Source organism: Oncorhynchus gorbuscha, linkage group LG14 (assembly GCF_021184085.1).
Source record: "Oncorhynchus gorbuscha isolate QuinsamMale2020 ecotype Even-year linkage group LG14, OgorEven_v1.0, whole genome shotgun sequence".
In the NCBI taxonomy this organism is placed as follows: domain Eukaryota; kingdom Metazoa; phylum Chordata; class Actinopteri; order Salmoniformes; family Salmonidae; genus Oncorhynchus; species Oncorhynchus gorbuscha.
The window spans coordinates 11,226,661-11,253,984 of NC_060186.1; the positions used below are offsets into that span (position 1 = coordinate 11,226,661).

General features: G+C 45.0%; 1 long non-coding RNA gene across 3 annotated transcripts; it reads left to right on the forward strand.

Annotated features, from left to right (window-relative positions):
• Positions 1-2,035: 2,035 nt before the first annotated feature.
• On the forward strand, positions 2,036-27,324 carry LOC123995339. 3 transcript variants are annotated; one of them, XR_006831814.1, is made up of 4 exons: positions 11,697-11,884; positions 20,206-20,214; positions 20,815-21,158; positions 26,780-27,324. It is a non-coding gene; the product is annotated as an uncharacterized LOC123995339 (long non-coding RNA). The 3 variants fall into 3 exon arrangements; XR_006831813.1 differs by lacking the exons at positions 11,697-11,884; positions 20,206-20,214 and adding an exon at positions 2,036-2,226; XR_006831812.1 differs by lacking the exon at positions 20,206-20,214.

The following is a 27,324-nucleotide window of genomic DNA, read 5'->3' on the forward strand; positions in this document are numbered from 1 at the left end:
TTTCAAAACATTAAATACATAACACAAAATCAACTACCTCCATCAAACATACAAAAAAATATATTTCCGTCAATTGTTACAAAATGTTCCAATAAATACTAACTAAAAACTGTCAATATATACGATAACATGGTTAACCCTCTTTTATATGTCTGGACCATTTATTGATACTATAATTATAGAATGCAGCATGAAAGGCAAGTCAACATGTTATCACAGTATGTGTCACTATCGTCGTAGTGAGGAGACCAAAGCGCAGCGGGATGTGAATACATACTTTTAATGTCAGACGAATGAGCACGAATTACACTAAACGAACAAAATAACGTGACCGCATTCAACACTGAGTGCAAAAATGCAACATCACATAGACAATCACCCACGAATTACCCAAGGAATATGGCTGCCCAAATATGGTTCCCAATCAGAGACAACAATAAACAGCTTCCTCTAATTGAGAACCAATCTAGGCAAACAGACATACAAAACACATAGACTAGTAAAAAACCCCATAAACATACAAAAACCCTAGACAGGACCAAAACACAACAAACCACCCCTTGTCACACCCTGACCTAACCAAAATAATAAAGAAAATAAAGATAACTAAGGTCAGGGCGTGACAGTATGGGCTGTATTCTTTTGTCCTAAAATTATTTGACCAAAGATAACCAATGCAGTCAAGGGCATGAATATCCAGAAACAAAAGGCTTTATTTGACCTTTCTCCATTTGAACTGAGAGCTGAACTATCTTCCTCTGTGGGCAGCTCTACCTCTCCCTTGTCCTTGCCCTCTGCCTCTTAATTGGTACATTCTTGCAAACAGCAACTCAGAGGTGACCTCTTTTATGCATGAATAAGGACTGATTGCTGATTGAACAATTGCACAAAGAAATGTTGCAGACATTGCAGAAGAGGTTCACATTCATGAGAGTAATTTGTACCAGCTGTGATTTATTCAACTGAGTTTTGCATATTTTGTAGAGAGTTGTGTTTACTGCTTTGCACAAATGTGCTTATTGTTTGCAATTTTGTGTGAAAGCAATGAGAAATTACATTTTTTTTGCAAAAAGTAATTATGTTGTGCTAATTAGGTTATGGTGGAGATCCAGCGGACGACAAGTTTCATTAAAAGTGTCTTAGCAATTGAGAAAAACTGTAAAACATCAGGGGGTGGCTAAAAGACTCAGGGAGAACTTGAATAAGTAAGATAGGGTGAGATGTGAAACCTACATCAAATCTCTCTCCCCTCAGTATGCCAGAAACTCCCAATCCCACCAGTTTTTTCCTTCTTCTTATCAGTGAATTTCCCCCTACCCATGTACACTTTGAAGGGCATCACCCTTCCCTGGCTGTCACTACAGGGCATCCCCTTCCCTGGCTGTCACTACAGGGCATCCCCTTCCCTGGCTGTCACTACAGGGCATCCCCTTCCCTGGCTGTCACTACAGGGCATCCCCTTCCCTGGCTGTCACTACAGGGAATCCCCTTCCCTGGCTGTCACTACAGGGCATCCCCTTCCCTGGCTGTCACTACAGTGCATCCCCTTCCCTGGCTATCACTACAGGGCATGGCCCCTTCCCCCCTGGCTGTCACTGCAGGGCATCCCCTTCCCTGGCTGTCACTGCAGGGCATCCCCTTCCCTGGCTGTCACTACAGGGCATCCCCTTCCCTGGCTGTCACTGCAGGGCATCCCCTTCCCTGGCTGTCACTGCAGGGCATCCCCTTCCCTGGCTGTCACTGCAGGGCATCCCCTTCCCTGGCTGTCACTGCAGGGCATCCCCTTCCCTGGCTGTCACTGCAGGGCATCCCCTTCCCTGGCTGTCACTACAGGGAATCCCCTTCCCTGGCTGTCACTGCAGGGCATCCATCCGCGTGCAGCTCAACACAATGTGTAATGATGTAAACAGATAAGAGTCCCACTACGCCAACCCACCCGCCCTCCTGGGCGTTCCTCTGATCTACCGGGGATATTGGAGTGGAGCGGGGAAACGGCAGGCAGCAGATTTTACTCTGGCGGCCCCTCCTCTCACCCTGCCACTCTCCATTTTCTACAGCCTCATCTGCAGCCGTCTCTCTCCCAGGTAGAAGAAGATGAGATGCAGACAGAGCACTCCCACGGACTCTCTCTTTCTCTCCTGGACCCTGTGTGTTTGGAGTGGAAAGGCGACTTGAAAGGCCTCCATCACCGGCACACATTAAGAAAAGGAAAACTGAGGCATTAAGGTAATTTGGGTTATAACAGCCATTTGTGTCAAGCACTCAAAGCCGAGGGCAGCAGTCATTTGAATGCGACGTCTTCGGAGACGTTCCCTCTTCAAATAAATTTTTTTGTGGCTGATTATGGGTGATAATAGGTACATTGGTGGTTAGGTACACCCTGTATTCTCTAGCAGGCCTGCTAAAGTAATGCATTTGGATTGGAGTGCGGGTCGTCACCTAGGGGCGTGAGGTAGCCTAGCGGTTAGAGCATTGGGCCAGCAACCAGAACTCTGTGATTCTGCCCCTGAACAAGGCAGTTAACCTACTGTTTCTAGGCCATCATTGTACATTAGAAATTGTTCTTAACTGACTTGCCTAGTTAAATAAATGTTAAAAATAATTTAACTTGCAAAACACTTCCTTTGAGCTTCAGAACGCTCTCTGCTCTCTAGACCTCGGGTGGCATACAGGAAAGAGCAAACTAAAAGGTTTAAATGATTCATTTCAATGAGTTTTGCTTTTGGAGAAATCTACAGAATTCATGAAATAACATCAAGAAAAGTTACATCAAACAACCCCTTCATTTTGTTTATTATATTTCATACGTGTTATTTAATAACTGTATCAGTGTATGTCTGTTATTCCAAGAAAGAAGCAGTAACCCTTGAAATAATCATTGTTATGAAAGTAATTTACAGCTGAAAAATCTGATGACACAATGCTGATATTGTATTGAGCCTTGCACCGGGACCCTTTGAACAAACATTTCCTTTGAACAAACATTTCCTTTGAACAAACATTTCCACTGCAGCATGATGTACTTGTACCCATACAAAGAAGCTCTGAGCTACCCCCTGTAATTATATTTCAATGTGTTTTATTCCCTTTGAAATCTTTATGGTCACAAAGGCAGGCTCAGCACGGCCCCCTAAGCAAAACATAAGTTTTGTCCACTTGCTCCACTTGTTTAGGCTGCAGGTAGCCAGCAGGTATCTAGTGGTTAGAGCGTTGGGCCAGTAACTAACGGTTGTTGGATCGAATCCACAAGCTGGTAGAAATCTGTTGTTCTGCCCCTGAACAAGGCAGTTCCCTGGTTGACCATTGTAAATAAGAATTCGTTCTTAACTGACTTGCCTAGTTAAAACAAAAAATATATATATATTTGGCTCCCGTCTCAGATTTGTGCTCCACGCCTAAAAAACCTTTGCTCCCTCAGCATGCTACTTTCGATAATGGATATTAAAGGGCCAGTGGAGCCAAAAAATATGAATTTCCCTTTTTATATATATTTCCACACTACAGGGTTGGAATAATACTGTGAAAATAATGGTAATGCTCTTTTAGTGTAAGAGCTGTTTGAAAAGACAGCCTGAAATGTCTGCCTGTTTTGGTGGGATGGAGTTTTGGCCTGCCTGGTGACATCTCCAGTTGGTAAATTAGTTAGACCAATAAGAAAGAGAGTTTCAAACAGCTCTGCCAGTAACAGCTCATTTCCAGTTTTACTCTCTTTGTAAGAAGCAATTTGTTTCATATTGACCATTTTAATTGAAAACAATCACAGGAAGGTACTTAATTGTTACCCAGAAATGATTGGATATTGCACTGGACTTTTAAAGCCGTGATTATCAGTGAGTTCACAAGTACAAGGATATAGTCACACTGATTTATCTAAGCTGGGTCTATCTGTCATGGCTGGCTGAAGGACTGGACCAAGGTGCAGCATGGTAAGCGTACATTTTCTTTTTATTAAGAATGAATCCAAACCGTGAAGCTTTGGGCCATGTGCCCTGAACAAAGTCAAAGTTAACATCCCACAATACAGGTGGGGGAAAAGGGTACCTAAGTATGGTTCTCAATCAGAGACCACAATAGACAGCTGTCCCTGATTGAGAACCATACCAGGCCAAGACATAGAAATACAAAACAAAACATAGAAAAAAGGACATAGAATGCCCACCCTAGTCAAACCCTGGCCTAACCAAAATAGAGAATAAAAAGCCAGGGCGTGACAGTATCATTACATTTCTGTATAGAGCTGAAGCTCTTTGTTTAGATGATATGAGTCACAATCTCTTCTTTATTTAGATTATTCTATCCTATTGAAGCCCTCTCTCCCTTAACAACCTAACATCTAATCAGACTATTTGTTTGTTGGATTCTAGCTCGATAATTCAGTTTTCAACAGATTCATCTTACTTACCTGGGAACTTTCCTACTACAAGAGGGAATTGCTTGCTGGAGTTAGTTTAATAGAATACAATTATGCTTGAATTGGAGAGCATGGGCACCGTATTCTAAGCAAAATCCTGAATTGTTTTAGACAGTCAGTACTGTAGTTCCCTAGTGGAGGTTCTGGCTGGAGGTATGATAGCAGCGATAATGGTCTGCTTTATCCTAGTCAGACGCGGGTCAGGTAGAGGGTACAGGCTATCCCAGGGCAGCATAATGTCCACACTGAAAGAGTTGTCTTTCTCCTCTCCTGGAGTATTTTGTATCTCTGTGGTTCTTTCTGAACCTGCAGCTCCCTTAGCTACCACAGCTCTGCAGCCACTCTAGCCCCTAGCTCTCATCTCCTGTGCCATCCACAGCCTTGTCTCTAGTTCACCCTCTGTTCCCAGGCACACAAGCCCATTTTGTCCCCCAGCATGTCTAAGACTCCTTACTCACATAGCCTATTAGGGGCAAGATCACCTCCCTGGTTTCAAAGCCCCTTGCTTTAGCTCTATGGTCCTTTTAGCCCTCAGCTTCTTATCCCCTGAGCTTCCTACTGCCAGCCTCAGCTCTCTATCCCCTGAGCTTCCTACTGCCAGCCTCAGCTCTCCATCCCCTGATGTTCCTACTGCCAGCCTCAGCTCCCTATCCCCTGAGCTTCCTACTGCCAGCCTCAGCTCCCTATCCCCTGAGCGTCCTACTGCCAGCCTCAGCTCTCTATCCCCTGAGCTTCCTACTGCCAGCCTCAGCTCCCTATCCCCTGAGCTTCCTACTGCCAGCCTCAGCTTCTTATCCCCTGAGCTTCCTACTGCCTGCCTCAGCTTCTTATCCCCTGAGCTTCCTACTGCCAGCCTCAGCTCTCTATCCCCTGAGCTTCCTACTGCCAGCCTCAGCTCTCTATCCCCTGAGCTTCCTACTGCCAGCCTCAGCTCCCTATCCCCTGAGCTTCCTACTGCCAGCCTCAGCTCTCTATCCCCTGATGTTCCTACTGCCAGCCTCAGCTCTCTATCCCCTGAGGTTCCTACTGCCAGCCTCAGCTCTCTATCCCCTGATTTTCCTACTGCCAGCCTCAGCTCCCTATCCCCTGAGGTTCCTACAGCCAGCCTCAGCTCTCTATCCCCTGAGCTTCCTACTGCCAGCCTCAGCTCTCTATCCCCTGATGTTCCTACTGCCAGCCTCAGCTCCCTATCCCCTGAGGTTCCTACTGTCAGCCTCAGCTCTCTATCCCCTGAGCTTCCTACTGCCAGCCTCAGCTCTCTATCCCCTGAGCTTCCTATCCCCTGCCAGCCTCAGCTCCCTATCCCCTGAGGTTCCTACTGCCAGCCTCAGCTATCCCCTGATGTTCCCCTGATGTTCCCCTAGCTTCCTGCCAGCCTCAGCTCTCTATCCCCTGATGTTCCTACTGCCAGCCTCAGCTCTCTATCCCCTGATGTTCCTACTGCCAGCCTCAGCTCTCTATCCCCTGATGTTCCTACTGCCAGCCTCAGCTCTCTATCCCCTGATGTTCCTACTGCCAGCCTCAGCTCTCTATCCCCTGATGTTCCTACTGCCAGCCTCAGCTCTCTATCCCCTGATGTTCCTACTGCCAGCCTCAGCTCTCTATCCCCTGATGTTCCTACTGCCAGCCTCAGCTCTCTATCCCCTGATGTTCCTACTGCCAGCCTCAGCTCTCTATCCCCTGATGTTCCTACTGCCAGCCTCAGCTCTCTATCCCCTGATGTTCCTACTGCCAGCCTCAGCTCTCTATCCCCTGAGCTTCCTACTGCCAGCCTCAGCTCTCTATCCCCTGAGCTTCCTACTGCCAGCCTCAGCTCCCTATCCCCTGAGCTTCCTACTGCCAGCCTCAGCTCTCTATCCCCTGATGTTCCTACTGCCAGCCTCAGCTCTCTATCCCCTGAGGTTCCTACTGCCAGCCTCAGCTCTCTATCCCCTGATTTTCCTACTGCCAGCCTCAGCTCCCTATCCCCTGAGGTTCCTACAGCCAGCCTCAGCTCTCTATCCCCTGAGCTTCCTACTGCCAGCCTCAGCTCTCTATCCCCTGATGTTCCTACTGCCAGCCTCAGCTCCCTATCCCCTGAGGTTCCTACTGTCAGCCTCAGCTCTCTATCCCCTGAGCTTCCTACTGCTAGCCTCAGCTCTCTATCCCCTGAGCTTCCTACTGCCAGCCTCAGCTCCCTATCCCCTGAGGTTCCTACTGCCAGCCTCAGCTACCGATCCCCTGATGTTCCTACTGCCAGCCTCAGCTCTCTATCCCCTGATGTTCCTACTGCCAGCCTCAGCTCTCTATCCCCTGAGGTTCCTACTGCCAGCCTCAGCTCTCTATCCCCTGATGTTCCTACTGCCAGCCTCAGCTCTCTATCCCCTGATGTTCCTACTGCCAGCCTCAGCTCTCTATCCCCTGATGTTCCTACTGCCAGCCTCAGCTCTCTATCCCCTGATGTTCCTACTGCCAGCCTCAGCTCTCTATCCCCTGATGTTCCTACTGCCAGCCTCAGCTCTCTATCCCCTGATGTTCCTACTGCCAGCCTCAGCTCTCTATCCCCTGATGTTCCTACTGCCAGCCTCAGCTCTCTATCCCCTGATGTTCCTACTGCCAGCCTCAGCTCTCTATCCCCTGATGTTCCTACTGCCAGCCTCAGCTCTCTATCCCCTGATGTTCCTACTGCCAGCCTCAGCTCCCTATCCCCTGAGCTTCCTACTGCCAGCCTCAGCTCTCTATCCCCTGATGTTCCTACTGCCAGCCTCAGCTCTCTATCCCATGAGGTTCCTACTGCCGGCCTCAGCTCTCTATCCCCTGAGCTTCCTACTGCCAGCCTTCAGTCCCACGTGACCAATTGCCCCCTCAGCCCAAATGTTTGGCTCCCAGCTATCCTCCTCAGCCTTCTGCCTCCTGCTCAGACAGAGGAGAGAGGAGGTGTCTGTCTGTCCAGAGAGTCCTGCTGCAATTACCCTGATTAGAAAAGAGGCCATGTCGCTGTAGCTGGAAGTCAACCTGAATATGTGGTGTCCACTCTCTAATGAGGTCGGAGACGTTGCCTGTCCTTCAGAGAAGACAAAACGCATTCACACATGTTGGCGGTTCGGCACAGGACTGCAAACTATCACGAAATTGCTCAGCCAAAGTCTCTAATCTATACTGAACCAGAGAGGGAACACGCTAATATTTTTGGCAAATAAATAATCCCTTACAGAAAACAAATGGACGAAATGTCATAAATCTGGAGCTAATTTCCGAACAAAATTGTTCCTCTCTCTCAGCCAGGTTTCAATGAAAGTCCATCCTCTTCCAGGTGCCATTTAGTTGAATTTGCACTAATGTGCCAGTCACTCCTCTTTAACTCCCCAGGTTGAATTGTGGTCTCTAAATGATTACCTGCAGTGCTCCACAGCCTCATTAATTATACATGTAGCGGAGCCAGAGTGTGATTATAAACTGCAATGGGTGCTGAGCGATGCGCCTGTCACTCAAAGCTCAGACAGCCGGGGAGCGATCACGTTGGCAGCACCAGTCAGCCTCCTCTCTGCCAGCCCCTCAGTGCTAAACAGGAGAGTGAGAAGGTATGATGGTGACGCTGTGAAAAATCGCTTTTGTTTAACCCTTGTACATCATCCTAGAGATTAGTGACTGGGCAGGCATTCATCTTATCAGTCAGGATCATGGAAGATGGGAAGGCAAGGAGGAGAGAGAGCCGTGCCAGAAAAATGGGTCCTTGCTATCCGGGGTTTCCTTGGGACGTCACTCAACTCTGACTACCCATTGAAGTTGACATTTAAAATGGGGTTAAGTTTAGGGTATGGACGTCCTAAGGATCCCGGATAGCACAAACTGTGTGGGAATCTTTCATTTGAAACAGCATTAATTAAATACAGTAAATCTGTGGTCATTAAGAAAATACAAAAACTAAGAAAACTCTATATGGAATACATAGCAGTTAGTTTTTCTCCTCATACATCAGCCCTTTTCATAACCCTATGTGTAGTTGTGTGTTTATGTATGAAAGTAATGCTTCTTACGATGATGACAATAGCATGAAAGAGTTTGAATAATTGGTTTGTGGTTCCTGCAACAGTAAACACCGTCATCTAATAAACTGCACATATGAACACTGTAAATAAGCCATAGTTCCTAACCCTTTGGTGAGGTCAAGTTGTTTGTATTCATTAGTCAGATTCCAGAATGTTCCGTCTGTCTTTTGTACTTTTCTTCCCTCCTCTCGTTCTGGTGAGCAGAAGCAACAGTTCAGAGACAGCATCGCACCAAGAACGCAAATGATGATTGGTGAAAGATCCCTTCTCATTAGACTCTGCCTGACTTTTCTTGAGTTATGAGTGATGTTGTGGATTGTGAGTTGCATGGTGGGCTCCCCTCAGAAACAGAGCTCCCTCCTCTCTCTTCAGCCCCAGAATTGTGCATTACTCTCCCCACCTCTCCTTCCCTCCCACACCTCGTGGAGTCCTGCTACTGTGATTACAGATGTAATCTTTCAGCTCTACACATGCTAGATCCCAATCCAACACTGTTATCCCCACAGTCCACCCTCCAACACCACCTACATACTGTGCACCTCTCATTCCCACCCTTTGCTTCTCCCTCCATCCTCTGCATCTGTCCATCTGTCTGTATGACTAGCCGTCTGTCCAGACACTTCATTATGATGACAGACACCAGGTCGAAAGGCAGAGTTGGAGGAGGGACCAGGGAATGCACGCTGCATACTTTCCTCTCCTCTCCTCTTAAGTGGTCAAGGACATTGGCCTGGTGTTCTGTTCTGTTTCATAGCCGGCAGGTTTTACTAGCTCTTTCGTTGACATTCAGATGAGGATCATCCCTTAGGTCTGTACAGCTCTCCTCTTTCTACCCTCCCAATAAGAGCAGATATGAATTCAAAATGACCAGGCCCATCACTACTGTAACTGCAAGACCTGTCAGAATCCTTAGGATATGGCAACTGTATTTTACCGGTACTGCATGATGATTTTAAATGCTATTGGACATACACATAACATTAGATGCTTGAACTGCAGCTGTTTATTGAAAGAAATGTGTGGCAGCCAGTCTTTGGAGTTACACGTCTGTAAAACAAGTTCAATCCCCCAGATGCCGGAGGGAGGGTTATTCCCACTGTCTGTCTGGCCAACATCGGAGGGGGGGTTATTCCCACTGTCTGTCTGGCCAACATCGGATGGGGGGTTATTCCCACTGTCTGTCTGGCCAACATCGGAGGGGGGGTTATTCCCACTGTCTTTCGGAGGGGGTTATTCCCACTGTCTTTTGGGGCGGGGGGTTATTCCCAATGTCTGTCGGAGGGGGTTATTCCCACTGTCTGTCTGAGGGGGTTATTCCCACTGTCTGTTGGAGGGGGTTATTCCCACTGTCTGTCGGAGGGGGTTATTCCCACTGTCTGTCGGAGGGGGGTTATTCCCACTGTCTGTCGAAGGGGGTTATTCCCACTGTCTGTCGGAGGGGGGTATTCCTACTTTCGGAGGGGGGATTCCCACTGTCTGTCGGAGGGGGGTTATTCCCACTGTCGGAGGGGGGTATTCCCACTGTCTGTCGGAGGGGGTTATTCCCACTGTCTGTTGGAGGGGGGTTATTCCCACTGTCTGTCGGAGGGGGTTATTTCCACTATCTGTCTGGCCTACATCGGAGGGGGTTATTCCCAATGTCTGTCGAAGGGAGGATTATTCCCAATGTCTGTCGGAGGGGGTTATTCCCACTGTCTGTCGGAGGGGGTTATTCCCACTGTCTGTCGGGGGGGGGGGGTTTATTTCCACTGTCTGTCGGAGGGGGTTATTTCCACTGTCTGTCGGAGGGGGTTATTTCCACTGTCTGTCGGAGGGGGAGTTATTCCCACTGTCTGTCGGAGGGAGGGTTCTTCCCACTGTCTGTCGGGGGGGGGGGTATTCCCACTGTCTGTCGGAGGGGGGTTCTTCCCACTGTCTGTCGGAGGGGGGTTATTCCCACTGTCTGTCGGGGGGGGGGGTTCTTCCCACTGTCTGTCGGAGGGGGAGTTATTCCCACTGTCTGTTGGAGGGGAGGTTATTCCCACTGTCTGTCGGAGGGGGTTATTCCCAATGTCTGTCGAAGGGGGATTATTCCCAATGTCTGTCGGAGGGGGTTATTCCCACTGTCTGTCGGGGGGGTTATTCCCACTGTCTGTCGGAGGGGAGGGGGGGGGGGGGGGTATTCCCACTGTCTGTCGGAGGGGGTTGTTCCCACTGTCTGTCGGAGGGGGTTGTTCCCACTGTCTGTCGGAGGGGGTTATTCCCACTGTCTGTCGGAGGGGGTTATTCCCACTGTCTGTCGGAGGGGGTTATTCCCACTGTCTGTCGGAGGGGGTTATTCCCTCATTTCCCCCATGTTCTTATCCCACTGTCTGTCTGGCCAACACCGGAGGGGGGGGGTGCTTTTTATTCCCTAATTACCCCCATGTTTTTATCCCGCCGTCTGTCTGGCCACCATCGAGGGTGGGGCTTTTTATTCCCTAATTGCCCCCGTGTTCTCATCCCACTGTCTGTCTGGCCAACATCGGAGGGGGGGGGGGATTGTTATTCTCTAATTGCCTCCATGTTCTCAGCCCTAATCACTTAATTAGGAAGCTAGTCTCTGCAATTCAATTAAAGCTGTGTGATGGTGTTCAGAGCATCGAGCTGACCCCAAAGGTGAAGCAGAGTCCCCAGACAATTAGACTACACTACTGAGTCACCGTGTGAGGCTAAATGGAATTGTGTTATAAGCCTGGTGTGGAACAACTGGATTGGGTGGTCTAATGACGTACACAATCCAGTGTTCAGTTGAAATATGCTGAGAACATGATCGTGTTGTCATATTGATGGAGTCAAGACCATCTGCAAGGATCTGAGTTTGGGTTGTTGAGCTGTCATGATTTTCAGAATTTTGATTTATCAAGGTTGACTACATGTTTCCATTCACTGTTGAAGTCAAATTCAGGGTTGATCGTGAAATATCAGCCTGCACAGAGAAGCACGAGATTGAACTTCACTCGACTTCACTCGACATAACGAAACAAAAGAAACGATGTAAGAGTTAGTTTTGCATACTAACTATACAATATATTATGTTGTAGGCAGAATGCATCGGAATAGGATTCTATTGTGTTGACAGGAATGACTCAGTTCTGTACTCTACACAGACCACTGCACCAAAACCAATCAGAGCTGCAGTAGGCCTATATGCAAATAGACCATTGCCATATATGGATCTGTGCCATTCACTTTGAACTGCTGTTTTTACAGCATAAGCAGTCGTGAGTAGATGCGCTTGTTTTGAGATCAAAGCGAGAGCTGCATTTAGCCACCTGTGCACATTTGTACATTTGTTCGTATTCATTGCTAGTGAGTGAGTTATTAGCCCAGTGATAGGTCATTTGTAGTCAACAATAGGGGTGATTGCTTCCTACAAGAGCACAAAATGTGTACATTTCTAGACACTTTTGAAGAAATGTGTCAGGTAAATAACTTTTTTTGTCTTAAAGGGGCAGTGTTGTATTTTGAGACCGGCTTGAATAATCTAAGTAGCCAATAGGCAGAGGGTAGCATCATTTGTCTGATTCTCTGTAATAATGGTATGGGAATAATTGTGCTTGTTTTTTTGTTGAAGTGGTTTCTTGCATCAAACAACACAACAACATTTTCAGTCACCTCCTTGTCTGAAGGTCAAGTGGATAAAAAGTTTCATGTCAAGCCCTGCATGTTTTTATCAAAAGTCACATGGAATGTAGGCCTACATTGAACACCACACATTGGCTGCTACTGTGGGCTGAATGACAGAACAGCTATTTCCATGTTAAAATGTTATGGGATGCATTTTCTCCATACTTGTTGATGGTGGGCCACTCTGGTATGATCAAATAGCCACAGCAGTCTAATGGACTACTCTTAAAACTAACTTAAAGTGGGTACAGACTCGGTGTTCACAGTAAAATTGTGTAATAACTGATAGCTATCAGCTCTACACCCTTATTACCACATAATGACATAGTAACACGTAACTACTATGTTGTTAATACAGTTATTACTGTGTAGATGTATAGTCATAGGGGCAACTTAACATAAAGTGCTCCCCAAATTCATTAAAACCACCAGATTTTACGTGCTAAGACTTTGGATGTCCTCATCCTAATCCTTTTGGCATTCAGGCAGCACATAATGCAGCCCATAATGGAAGCAACCAGATTTGGGGAGGGCAATCAATGAGTCTCAATTGAGAAATGGAGGGGCCGTGCCTTCAACCTCCTGGTGCATTGTTTACATGGCACCTAATTTAAAGGGAAATTGAATGCATAATTGCCTGTACATCTGGGGCATCACCTTGATAATTGAGAGGAGGGAGAGATGGTGTGATGTTGGGAGAGGAGGAAAGGGGGAGGGCAGACTTCTCCTCTTATTTTGTGTGGAGATCAATCAGACCGTTTCCCAGCAGCGAAGGAGAATAGAAACAGCCAATTTTTCTCCAGTGTCTTTGTGCTCAATTTGACTGTTCACCCTCTGTTTCTCTCACCCCTTGTTTGGTTCCCGTCGTCCAAGTGTCGAAGCAACAAGTTGAATCCTTTGCCATTGTGGCTGTTAGAGAGATAATGAACAGGCTTTCTAGGCGAAGTCGTTAGTGTGGGTTGTAAATCGCATACTTCATCTGCTCATTAGCCATCAATATTGTTAATTGGTGGCGTTAGGAGTAACAAACATCTGAGGTGGAGCAGCGTTGAATCTCAGATCTTCTGCTTTGCTCTGCCTCTTTCCTGTACTGTGGCCCGTGGCTCCAGTCATTGTTGCCTGAGAATGGCCAAAGGCGTTCAGAACGTGCGTGTGGTAGCGATGGAACTGTGGGGTACTTATAACCAACTTGCCTAGTTAAATAAAGGATAAATAAATAAATAAGCCACTGAGTTCAGCTTGGGTCACATTACTTCCTGTGAAACTGACCGCTAACATCCCCATATTTCACACAGGGAGTAAGTGTAAGAGAATTTCCAGTCATCTGGTGATTTTCAGTACGTATACTGTTCCCTTTGAAGTAGAAAGAAGAATCGATATAAGTTTAAATATTAGACATGTGTAAGCAGAATGAAGACTGAGCCCATGTGAGTGTACAAAGCTGGATCAACATCGAGTCAAAATTTAGACAAGTCCTAGAACAGAACGTAAGCAGAATCCGTGTGGATGAGGCAAGTAGATCAACAAGACCTGACTGGTCTGGGACATATCTGTAACGACGTTCGTCTGTTGTAAGAAGAGAGTCAGACCGAAATGCAGCATGTAGGTTACTCATGACTTTAATGAATGATAAGACGGTACATTAAATAACTGAAATACGAAAACAACAAACGAAACGAGAAACTAATTACAGCCTATCTGGTGAATACAACACAGAGACAGGAACAAACACCCACAAAATACAAAGCGAACTCAGGCTACCTAAATACGGTTCCCAATCCGAGACAACGAGAATCACCTGACTCCAATTGAGAATCGCCTCAGGCAGCCAAGCCTAACTAGACACACCCCTAATCATACACAATCCCAATTAATACAAACCCCAATACGAAACACAACATATAAACCCATGTCACACCCTGGCCTACCCAAACATATACCAAAAACACAAAATACAATGACCAAGGCGTGACAATATCTGATCTTGTGAAGGCTACTGGTCACATGTGTGAGAACATTTACAACATTGGCCTGAACTTGTGAAGACCTTTGGACAGGAACATTAGCTAATCAGTTATAGGCACCAGGAGGAGTGTGCATGTCACGCCACCAATTGAATCTTTGCCCCAATGTCTGAGCCAATAAGAGAATGGAAACTAAGCCAGACAACAAGATTCATAAAGTGCAGTGACGATGTTATGTAAGGGTAAGACTGTATAAAAGTCAAGTACTAAGAATGGAGAGTCTTTTCTCCCATGGAATTGCTCAGCTTTGCTGAAGTTTGTAATAACGTCTATTTGAATACACAAGCTCCACTGTCTGAGAAGTATTTGATTCAATATTTCCATGACATAAGTAGCCCAGGTTCTCTTAGCTACGGTACAAGACGGGTCTCAGGTTACATTGAACTCTGTTCTATCCTCCTGGGATGCCAGGCTCACAGTCATTAGATAGCTATTGTTGAGACGTACACTCTACCCACCTTGAGTGTGTCTCGCTAATTTCCACAGAGCCTTTTCACTTCCTCCTGAAAACCACGTGTCCTCCAGTTAAGTTGAGAACAATGGCCTTTTATTTCGTGCCATTTTGCAAGTCACTGATGATCTCGTATTTCAAGCCTGTTTGAAACCCCCTGAAAAAGAAATGAGTCCCAGGCAAAATGCAGAGGAGTTTATTTATTTAATTTGTCATTAATCACGCTGAACTAAATGATAAGGCGGCGTGCCGCAATTAATCAATGACAACAAGGGCAGCAACATCTTTTCGGTTGTTTATTGTGCACTATTGGCACTATTTTTGTATTCTTTAATTAGGAATGGGTTAGCTTCGGAGTCAAAACTAAGAGGCTTGTTGTGTGTGTACGTAAGAGTGTGTGTGTGCGTGTGGCTGTGGAATATAGGATGAGTGTTTTAATTCGGATGCAGAGGCCTGCGTGTCTTCCGTCTGATTTATGACGGCAACAGAGAGGAGACACTAGATTGTTTTCATCTTGTTTCCTCCGACCAGGGAGGAGGGAGAGTCGGTTGCTCTTTTGATTAATTTCTTCTTCTGAATTTCCTACATGTGGGGAGAGAAGACTGTGTAGGACATGCACCAGTGAGTCTGGAGAGAAGAGAGAGAAAGCGAGAGAGAGATGTCTTTTATAATGGAGAGAAGAGATAAAAATAGGGAATGAGAGAGAGAGAGAGAGAGAGAGAGAGAGAGAGAGAGAGAGAGAGAGAGAGAAAGAGAGAAAGAGACATTCAACTCGTCCTTGGTCCATATTTATTCAGCGTCAGAGGGCTCGATAGATATACTGTTGTTGTAGCTAATTTAATTGATTTGATTGACAGCTGTGGGGTTTTTTTCAAGTGGAATAGACAGAAGAATGAACATGCACATTACAGTATAGACTATATTTATTTTTTACTAGTGTCTTTGCACTTAATATATGCAGGGAGAAGCAGAGATGTCTCTACTACTCTCTGCTGAGCCAAATACTGAGCTGAGATTACAGGACCAATGGCAGACAGGAATGATTACGGAGGTTAAATGACCTCATATTATCCCAAAGACTCTTTTTCTACTTCCCTTTCTGAGGAGAACCATCACCTCTACTTAGTTTATCCTTGGGGTAGAGCATTGTGTGGGCTAGCTGCCACTTGCCTGGTCTTAATCAGTGGGCCTCTGCCTGCAGTGGCTGTGAAAAATGGTTGTGCCTCTGCAGGTATTGTGATTGGAAAAAGGCAGCCATTTTGTGCTCCTGGGAAAAGAGGACCTGAGGTCATAGGTTGCTCCTCTCTCTATGACGAAATTAATAAAAAACTCCTCTGTATTTAAAGATGTGGAGAAAATAGTTTTTCCTTTTTTTACGAAACCAAGTTCAAGCAAGATTTACGAAGACTCAACGGTTAACAAATTATTTCTGACTGACTGTGGAGGAACACAATGTAATTCAAGTGGCAGTACCATGATATTGGAATGTCTCCCTATTTCTCTGCTAGATATTTCAGCAGTACCACAGCTGCCACACCAGCCATGAAATGAAGTGGTTGATTCAGAAAGTAATTCTGGCCTCTTGGTTTATTTCTTTTTTCTTCAATGAATTTCCTCTGCCTCTGTAGACGGAGAGAGTGCCCTTTCACTCATCGGAGGAGTGCAGATGACCCTCATCCATTATTACCCCGGCGACGCGGCCAGCTGCTGAAGTCTGTAGCTCGTCTCAACTCCCCTCTAACTCTCCCTTTGTTTGTTGCATTTTATTCATGTCCCCTTTGCTTATCCCTCCAGTGATAAAGCCATTTCCTTTATCCAAAGCAATTTGGGGTTTTATTGCAGTGTGTTTGTGGCACAGTGAGGTGCTGTCGGAGCACCGATAAATGTAGAGGACGCCAACAGCCGGTACTCCCACCCATCCTGCCAGCCACCCACCCACAGGCAGGGTAGTCCAGACACCAGCTTACCCCTCCCTTATGGCCTTCCTGTGTTGTGTAATGTACACAGAGAATTTGAACTGTCAAATAAATACAACAAACACAATGCAAACATTCTAACAGGAAATGATGAAATATAAAATATAGAGTCCATTGCATTCATTGCAGGTGTCCTGTACCCGACACAGAGGAGTTCTTGCAGTGTAAGCATTTGAGTGTTATATTCTCTTCAGTGGCACAATTCACTCTTTTTCTCTCTAGCTTTTCCTCTTGTCTAAAATATAGGGCTCTTTTCCTCTCGTAAGGAGGAGATTGCAGCCATCAATATTGATTTCGCTCAGCTCAATTGCAGATGATTGCATACATTTCCATTTTAGATGTGCATAGATAATGATCTCCGCCAGTTAATCGAACGTTATCACCCACCCCCAGAAAATGTTAACGGTTGGTTCCTGACAGAGGCTTTAAGTAGATCAGTAGACATATTACTGAAAACGCCTGGGTCTCCTTAAAAAGTTTCGAGCCTCTTAAAACATTGATGGGCTAATGTCTGTTGAGGGAAGAAAATTAAATATGAATTGAAATCTTAATTTCACTGTTGATGTGTCACAGCCAGTGCTGGGGAGTTACAGTAATAATATTACTTTTGGCGGTAACGAGTAATATAATGGAGTACTGTTCTGATTTGAGTAATAATATTACTTTTGGCGGTAACGAGTAATATGACGGAGTAGTGTTCTAATTTGAGTAATAATATTACAGTAACTGATTAGATAGGTCTCCTTTACTTCTTTACTTTTATTATAATTTCCTTCCTATTACAGTTATAGATCCAAATAAATATTTGTGATGGTTATTATTCCCTCTTTTGACGCAATATTAAACGTCCCCCTGCCCCAGATTCTAATTGTTTTTGTCCTTAGTCCTTTCACAAAGTTCCTGTTTACATACACGCTATTACTACAAACAATTTTAGTGAAAAATGTGTCTAAGTGTCTAAAACATTGAGTTTCTCAGAAGTACTTCCATTACTTTGATTTGGTAGAAGGACAACATTACAAGTATAGAACTGTAGAATGTAAACTGTGTCCAGGAAAGAAACATCTCTCCACTGCTAGAAACACAACTTCCAATCTCTTGAAGAACCTGCAAAACAACACGCCAAGACAAAACTCATAGTGAAAGACCCCGGAGGCCTGACCACTGCTGCTGTAGGCCTACCTCAACCAAACAACCAAGGCTTGATTTAATCTTTCAGGAGGACAGGCTGGGAGAGCTGAACAAACTTGACGCTGGTAATTAGGCTACTTGTATAGGTCTACATACTGTAACATGTAGCTGAATGTACTATATCCAGTAGTGTAACTAATTCTTTTTCCCAGGGAGTGACAAGTAATTTGCTACTTTTGAATGAAGTAACAATTAATTGGTAATATATTACTTTTTTCAGTAGCAACCCCAACACTGGTCACAGCTACTGTAATGTTGATGACCAATACAGATCCCTCGAATACACTATTAGCCTTCTCAAAATCCCATTCTTGCTGAAACGTTACATTTTACTAACATTAAATCAGCTTAAAATCCAATATTCTGATTACGCGGTGTACGCCATGTTTCTATCTACCTATTGCTCAATAATAAGTAGTGACCATTCGCTCACAGAGTTGCATCAGAATCTCTAACTTTAACTTTCTTTCAAGATATGTTGGTGCAACCGGCATACTATACATTCAAGCAGAACCAGTATGAGATCTCCTTATAGTAAGGATCTGTGGGTCCTCATCACCCTTCCTCATATGCACATTCTATGCACAGCTTTAACAGGGTCAGAATACATTATTTCTGGGGTGAGTGGAGTTTGCCTGATGAAATGTTGACTCAGCCTTACTGGTAGAAATGTGTTATTTATGAAACGCAATATAATATAAAGTCATTTGAGACCAAATCAGAGCGATTATGTTTAAGGAAATCCTAACCATAATCATTCTTCAGCAAAATCATTGTCAGTGTTGTTGTCCTTTATTTAGTGATCGTTGTCGTCTTTATCATCATCATTATCATGCTCGTCGTCATCAGCATCATTATCATCATCATCATCATCATCGCTGTCATCACCAAGGCATAAGCATAATGTAAAATACAAGTCCCCTTTTCCCCAACCTAATACAATTGTGGTCACAGACATATAGGACGCCCTCACCTCGAAAACAACACACAGATTACACATAAATACAACATGGATACCACTGTGGCCCATCTACAGCTCATGGACCCAAGTACATTGAGTCGGAAGTTTACATACACTTAGGTTGGAATCATTCAAACACGTTTTTCAACCACTCCACAAATTTCTTGTTAACAAACTATAGTTTTCGGTTAAGTCGGTTAGGACATCTACTTTGTGCATAACACAAGTAACTTTTCAACAATTGTTTAGACAGATTATTTCACTTATAATTCACTGTATCACAATTCCAGTGGGTCAGAGGTTTACAATTATGTCATGGCTTTAGAAGCTTCTGATTAGCTAATTGACATCATTTGAGTCAATTGGAGGTGTACCTGTGGATGTATTTCAAGCCTACTTTTAAACTAAGTGCCTCTCCTTGACATCATGGGAAAATCAAAAGAAATCAGCCAAGACCTCAGAAAAAAACTGTAGACCTCCACAAGTCTGGTTCATCCTTGGGAGCAATTTCCAATGCCTGAAGGTACCATGTTCATCTGTATATACAATAGTACGCAAGTATAAACACCATGGGACCACGCAGCCGTCATGCTGCTCAGTCATCTAGAGATAAATGTACTTTAGTGCGAAAAGTTATGTTTGGAGGAAAAAGAGGGAGCCTTGCAAGCCGAAGAACACCATTCCATCCGTGAAGCACGGGGGTGGAAGCATCATGTTGTTGGGGTGCTTTGCTGCAGAAGGAACTGGTGCACTTCACAAAATAGATGGCATCATGAGGTAGGAAATGATGTGGATATATTGAAGCAACATCTCAAGACATCAATCAGGAAGTTAAAGCTTAGTCGCAAATGGGTCTTCCAAATGGACAATGACCCCAAGCAAACTTCCAAAGTTGTGGCAAAATGGCTTAAGGACAACAAAGTCAAGGTATTGGAGTGGCCATCACAAAGCTCTGACTTCAATGAAATAGAACATTTGTGGGCAGATCTGAAAAAGCATGTGTGAGCAAGGAGGCCTACAAACCTGACTCAATTATACCAGCTCTGTCAGGAGGAATGGGCCAAAATTCACCCAACTTATGGTGGGAAGCTTGTGGAAGGCAACCCAAAACATTTGACCCAAGTTAAACAATTTAAAGGCAATGCTACCAAATACTAATTGAGTGTATGTAAACTTCTGACCCACTGGAAATGTGATGAATGAAATACACTGAAATAAATCATTATCTCTACTATTATTCTGACACAACTGACCTAAGACAGATAATTTTTATTAGGATTAAATGTCAGGAATATGAAAAACTGAGTTTAAATGTATTTGGCAAAGGTGTATGTGAACATCCAACTTCAACTGTATGCATTTATTCTTAGACGGAGAAAGACCCTTTAAACTACACAATCATGTACCACATCCCATAATGTAAAAAAATGTTGTAAGCTTTACAGTAATGTACTGTTAAAACAAAGTTTCTTTGGAATGTATGGTAACATACTGTACTTTTTATTTTTTCTACAGTATCTGCCTGTAAGTATTTTTGTTTTACATTGCAGCAGTTCACTCTCATTCAGGTGAAAAATGTCTTAATATGCAAGGTAGGGTCTTATCTGTCTCCTTGGTGACCTGCACTCACCCTCCAACCTCAATATGCAGAGCAGCCTCCTCCTTCCCACCCCTACCTGCTCAATATCACCTAACCCTCACAGGGAGAGCTAGTAACACTGTCAGTACACATAGGAGTTCAGGAGATCTCTGAATGCTCTTTGGGTTTTACAGGCTAAGCCCTGTCTTTATCATTTCTATGGTATTGTGATTGTATACAAACAGAGATTGCTACAGTAGCCAGTTATGAAGTGTACTGTCCTTCCCTTCATGGTGGAGGTTGGCCTAGCCATTCTACTAATGATGCCAAACCAGTAGTGTGTGATGTGAGTTAATTTATATTCCCTATATCCACATGTCTACCCCTCAGAGAAAAGCCAGTCATTGTGTGCTAAGTCTGGACTGTGTAATCATGCAGTAAGCATGTACAATTGTGATCAACAGAACTATTGATCAAGTGTGTTGTGAGGTTGCAATTCCTTGGGACTGTGGTTTGACATTTGCAGGGAACTTGTCGTTTTTCAGGTCTGAAGACTCGTGTCCTCTGCAGCAGGGCCTCGGGGCCTCAGGGCTTCCTGCTTCCTGGAGAGAGGCGCTCGAGACCCCAACAGATCCACAAACCGGTAAACCGACACAGACAGACACATGCAGTCATAGAGTATAGAACGTACACACTGCACTGTCCTCTGGAATGTAACGGTATGTAAATCAACGTAACTGGAGGAGAGAGGCAGTCAGATCCCTTTTACATGAAGGAAACCTCGTGGGGATATCACTGATGAACAAAACAGAGGATGACAATGCTTTGAAGATGGCAGTTCAGCAGTCATGGATTATTATTATTTGTATGCATGAGGAAATGACCCGAGGTACTTTTTAAAATTTGTATATATATATATATATATATTTTTTTTACCTTTATTTAACTTGGCAAGTCAGTTAAAAACAAATTCTTATTTTCAACGACGGCCTAGGAACAGTGGGTTAACTTCCTGTTCAGGGGCAGAACGACAGATTTGTACCTTGTCAGCTCGGGGATTTGAATTTGCAACCTTTCGCTTACTAGTCCAATGCTCTAACCACTAGGCTACCCTGCCGCACTTTTGCAGATTATAAGAATTAAAGTTGGGATCGGATTTGCAGGATAATAACAAAGATTTTAATTTGTATTGCATGAAGAGAAAAAATACATGTCTGTCCGTATGAATTTAATCTGTTTGTATCTGCTTTTTCAAACCTATTTATTCTAGTGATGTTATTGTGCTGAGTATGATGCCTAGCGTGTTGACATTGTTGTTTTATATCCTGACCTAGTGGTCTCTCCTGATAATCAACAGACCTCACCACACATGAAATAGTGCCCAGAGAGCGATGAGAGAGGTGGCACCCTGGTTCAATCCCTGGGAGACAAAGAAAGGGAAGTGACAGATGTGTTTCTGCCTGAGCAGCAGAGGACAAGGTTCATATCAACGGTGAAACTAGTTTTCAGCGTCCAACTCTTGTTTTTTTTCTGCGATCTGGTTCGTTGTCCCCTGGGCGCCTGTGGCTGACAGTCTGTTCCAGACATGTTTGCATCGCTCTGCACCTGGACAGTGACATACCGCAGGCCGGGGGGGGGGGGGGGGCAGAGCTGCAACCCTGTGATCCAAATCTGTGAGCTCTTGGGGCCTGCGGCTCACATTCTGCATTTGGTGTGACAGTGTGTTTTTCAGGGGCATAGTAAACACTAAACACTTCTTCTTCAGTTGTCTAAACCCAAATGTATGTTTCATGCTATTCAGCAGAATTATGTTAAACCCCAACTCCCTTGTGACAAATCACAAATGCCATTTATTTACCAACATTTTATTTATGATGATTCCTAAACATTACTGTCTCAGGTTGATGGTAATCACCTGAATGACCTCAGATCACATTCTACTGTAGTATTGATCTGATGATTAAAAAAATAAAATAAGATGAGGTCATTGCTGATGGTGTATCACTGCATTGTATGGGGCACAAACCAAATTAATACAAGGTGGAGGGGGGAGGGTGTTCACCATTCTGGGTTTAATCAATCACCCCCGCAGGAATCAGGGGCGGGAGGAGGAGGATCAGCTGGAGGAGGGGTTGGGATGTGGGATGTTGGCTGGGGAAGGAAGGAATTCCCCTTCAGGGGCGGGAGGAGGAGGATCAGGTGGAGGAGGGGTTGGGATGTGGGATGTTGGCTGGGGAAGGAAGGAATTCCCCTTCAGGGGCGGGAGGAGGAGGGTCAGGTGGAGGAGGGGTTTGGATGTGGGATGTTGGCTGGGGAAGGAAGGAATTCCCCTTCAGGGGCGGGAGGAGGAGGGTCAGGTGGAGGAGGGGTTGGGATGTGGGATGTTGGCTGGGGAAGGAAGGAATTCCCCTTTCAGGGGCGGGAGGAGGAGGGTCAGGTGGAGGAGGGGTTGGGATGTGGGATGTTGGCTGGGGAAGGAAGGAATTCCCCTTCAGGGGCGGGAGGAGGAGGGTCAGGTGGAGGAGGGGTTGGGATGTGGGATGTTGGCTGGGGAAGGAAGGAATTCCCCTTTCAGGGGCGGGAGGAGGAGGGTCAGGTGGAGGAGGGGTTGGGATGTGGGATGTTGGCTGGGGAAGGAATTCCCCTTCAGGGGCTGGTGCGGAACCAGACTGTTTTTCAACACTCTAGGCGCGGCTCATTCATTCATTAGGCAGCGAGACGGGGGTGTTACGGTGGTGGGCCTGCCACGCTGGCGCTGCCTCATTACTATTCCAAGGTTGGCAGGAGTGTACCACGTTGTGGAATATCTAACACCCCCCCACACACACACTGTCCCCAACCCTGCCAGGGAGTGATGTGAGCTCAACATGTTGGAGTGTCTGCTCATTATTGCAGTATCATCATAACTCAGCCAAGGATGTTGTGTGTGGAGGAGAATGGGATAAGTGACGTAGAGCTAGGGAGGGGTTTCAAATCCCTGCGAAGGGACATGGGAGGTATTTCTCTGATTGAGATACTAATAGCCTTGGAAGATAGACACCTCTTCTCTCTCTCTCTCTGTCTCGATCTCTCTTTTAACTGCCTGTCATAACCTATGGCTTAAAGATTATTCTTCCCTCCGAGTGTATCTAAAAAAGATTGAAATCCAACATTTGATTTAGCTTTGTACCTATTAAGAGCTTATTTTTAAGGCTTTGTCCCAAATGGCACCCTAGACAGAATGGGGCTCTGCACTAAATGGGGAATAGGGAAGGATCTGCCATTTAGGAGGCCCCCAGTGCTGTTGAATGTAATCACCACGTATTGATCAGAGAGGACAAAGGCCAGGTTATTACTGGTCTATGAGTGTGTCAAAGCTCCTACCCATTTGACTGTGATGCATTAGTTCCATTTACATGGCTGAAATGTCCCCAGCAGAAACACATCACCTTCACCTAATTACTGTCATTTCCCCTTGTTTGAAGCCAGCCTCCATTTGGAGCCAGGTAAGGGCTTTTAGCACAGCAATTATTCCACTTCTTTGTATCTTCCTATCTTTCACTTTGGATTACAATAATTTCCCCTGCTTTGCACGGTTTCAAGGATACCTGCAGCCACACCACAGAACGACCCACTGTCGTTGTGTTATTAACGGTTGCATGTGCACACCTTGAAGTGCCTCAAAAAATTGTCAAAGACTCCAGCCACCCTAGTCATAGACTATTCTCTCTGCTACCCCACGGCAAGCGGTACCAGAGTGCCAAGTCTAGGTCCAAGAGGCTCCTAAACAGCTTCTACCCCCAAGCCATAAGACTCCTGAACAGCTAATCAAATGGCTACCCAGACTATTTGCATTGCACCCCCCCCCCCCTCCCACCACGCTGCTGCTACTCTCTGTTATTATCTATTCATAGCCACTTTAATAACTCTACCTACATGTACATATTAAATCAATTACCTCGACAGAGGTGCCCCCCGCACATTGACACATTGACTCTGTACTGGTACCCCCTGTATTATAGCCCTGCTATTGTTATTTACTGCTGCTCTTTAATTATTTGTTATTCTTATCTCTTTACTTTTTTTACGGATTTTCTTAAAACTGCATTGTTGGTTAAGGGCTTGTAAGTAAGCATTTCACTGTAAGGTTGTATTCAATGCATGTGACAAATAAAATGTGATTTAATAATAAAATAGGACTATTTCTCCTTCACTTTAGAAACTGCAGTACAGGATTGCTTCAATCTCACTGTATCCGAAGCCACAATAGTTGTTTTATCTGTGCACAATTTATACGAACACAAATTACTTATAACATTCTTATCCCGAGTTGTTCTCTACTCTCCCCAATGGGAACTTCAGGGTTTGTTTTCTTTCCAGCTTTTCTTGGTGATGGGTACAGTATGCCTTCTCTGGCAGCCTGTAGAGACCAGACTGTGATGGGTGCAGATGTTGGAGATGAGGGGCGATGAGGGGAGATGAGGAGGAGGAGGTGCAGCGTGGTGCTGGAGGATCATGTGTTGATAGCTGCCATGTCTATTTTCCTATCAGATGGGGAGAGCCGAGGCCCTATGCCTCCCTCGGGGGAATTCTGGGCTGTTTCCATCTCACACATTTCTTCTGGCTCTCACTCTCTTCCTCACACACACACACACACACACACACAACACACACAACACACACAAACAATGTATCATCCCAGATGCAAGAGCCAGATTTACTTATTTCATGATGGGGCTTTTTATCCTGCATTATCAAGCGATTCCAAGGAAAGTTTATCCCCCACCAGCGCAGATATGATTTATCTGCTGGAGCCACAGTGATAAATGTTCTTGAGAGTAAAAACATTATTTGTGTAGTTGGATCATTCTTCGTCCCGCTCCCCATAACTCCTCTGTCTGTTCCTTGGTAGAGTTATGAGTGCTCGTGGCAGGTAATGTATTTCATTATACGCCAGGCTAGTTTTAAATATAGCAAATGGGTGGGATGGGACCAGTCCAGCCTGAGGCCATTTTCTCGGCTGGTCCCTGAAGGTGCATCCAATATTGATTGCTATGGAGCGGAGTGTTATATCCCTACAGAGCAGGATGTGTAGGCAGCAGGAGAGACGCTGCTGCTTGTTTCCTGGCCAGATTTAGACTGCCAAGCAACACTAGCGATGACAGACTACTGGCGGAGGTGCCATGGATCCACAGTGAGCTGCAGCTTCACAGCTTGAGCTGCTAAAGCCCCCCACGCTGTCTGCAGAGCAGAGAGGCACAAGTCAAAACATAGACTAGGCACACACTATCTTTCCCTCGCTTTCTCATCATGTCAACACGTGAGCATTGATTAAGGCTGAGAAGATGTATGCACCCTACCCCTATTTCCCTTGTTGACAAGGGGCAGGAGAGAGTAAAGGAAATGCTAGAATGTTCTGTGTTTACCACCTGTTATGCAAGTAGGTTGTGTTTTCATCTACTGTGGGATAGGAACACAACATCCGTGATAGGACAGGATTGTCTCCAAGAAAGTACAGAATTCAGAACAGCAAAAGGAATGAATTTCCATTCAGATTGTGACCAGAAAAACATGGGTATTTATTCCGGGCTCTAACTCACTGGATGATGAAGAAGTTTTGCCCAGTAATCTTCTTGCCTAGATTTACGTCAAAAGTATCCTTCTTTGCATTCTGGGTAGGTCTGGCTTCATCTGACTTTAACTTTGAGCTCTGATGAATCTGCTGAACAGTTTTTCTCCCTATAAAGGGACGTCTGATTCTCAGAACAGTGGTGGTTTGGCAGCCCAAGTATGATTCATCGTCATAATCTCCTTTGCACAGCGAGCGATTTTTGTAATCAACACATTTCAATTGAAAAAGACGTGAATCATTCTCTCTCATATGTGCCTAATCAAGAGGGGAAAGCAGCAAATGAAACAAGCTGGTTAGGACTGCTTGGCTCATTAGACAGCTCAGGGCGTGGTGTGAGAATATGGGTGTACATAATGGGAATGTTAGGCATCTACTTAGTATATAATATCGTTTCTCAAGCAGTTATTTCTCCCATGCATTGATTTGTGGAAATTATGATTATTTGAATATGGTGTGTTATTGCTGGGCTAGAGACAGGAAGGGATGAAGTGGGACTGTCCCCTCCCGTTGAAATCTGTCCACAAACACAGCGATAAGCAGAACACCTGCCTTCCCGCCTTTGAGACGACTCCCATTGTTAGGGTGGAGACTAGACCATTTCATCATTATATACAGTATATCTGGCGTCCACCAGGAAAAGGAATGGGATTGTTACATGACAAGAAACACTCAAAAACACTGCATGTGTCCAACCCTGGTAAATGTTTTTACCTGGAACTAATCATCAATGCTGACAGAGGAGCAACAATGTGCACAAAGGGTTTTTTCAGGTGAAGTGCTACACTACACAGATTCCGAAGCTGACCCAAGTGTAATGCATCAAAGTAAGGAACTGTTTGGTCAGCAAGAATAAAACGGCTCTAATTTTCTGCATTATTTTTCCACCCCTTGTCTCTCAGGGCTGTAAAGCTGGTGCTGAAGTCTCTAAGGTGTTGACGCGGGGCAATTTCAGTTATTCACCACGAGGAGCGAGGAGGACGGGAGGAATACCAACCTCATCTGATACTCACCTGGGGCATGAGTCTGACTGCATTCCACACAAGTCATTACAATTATGCTAATCAATTGCACCATTAGGCCCGGAGCAAACACAGACACCGTCTATATAAACACACACCACATATACAGACACGCCCACTTGCACTCACACATGGTTTGGTATGTCGCTCTCTAAATCCGTTACAGTTAATAGTTATCTTTCCAAAACTGTGTAATCAGTAAGGTAACTGTTAGATTAACCAAACTCAGTAACGTAATCTGATTACTTTGTTACTTTTGGATTACTTTCCCCTTAAGAGGCATTAGAAGAAGACAAAAAGGATCCATCAAACGCTTTTGGTGTGTCATCATAGTAGTCACTGACTTGTGGTCAGACTCGCTCAGGTGGAACAAATTTAAAATTGCGCCTTTTTTCAATGTTTAATTGAATTGTATTCATAAAACA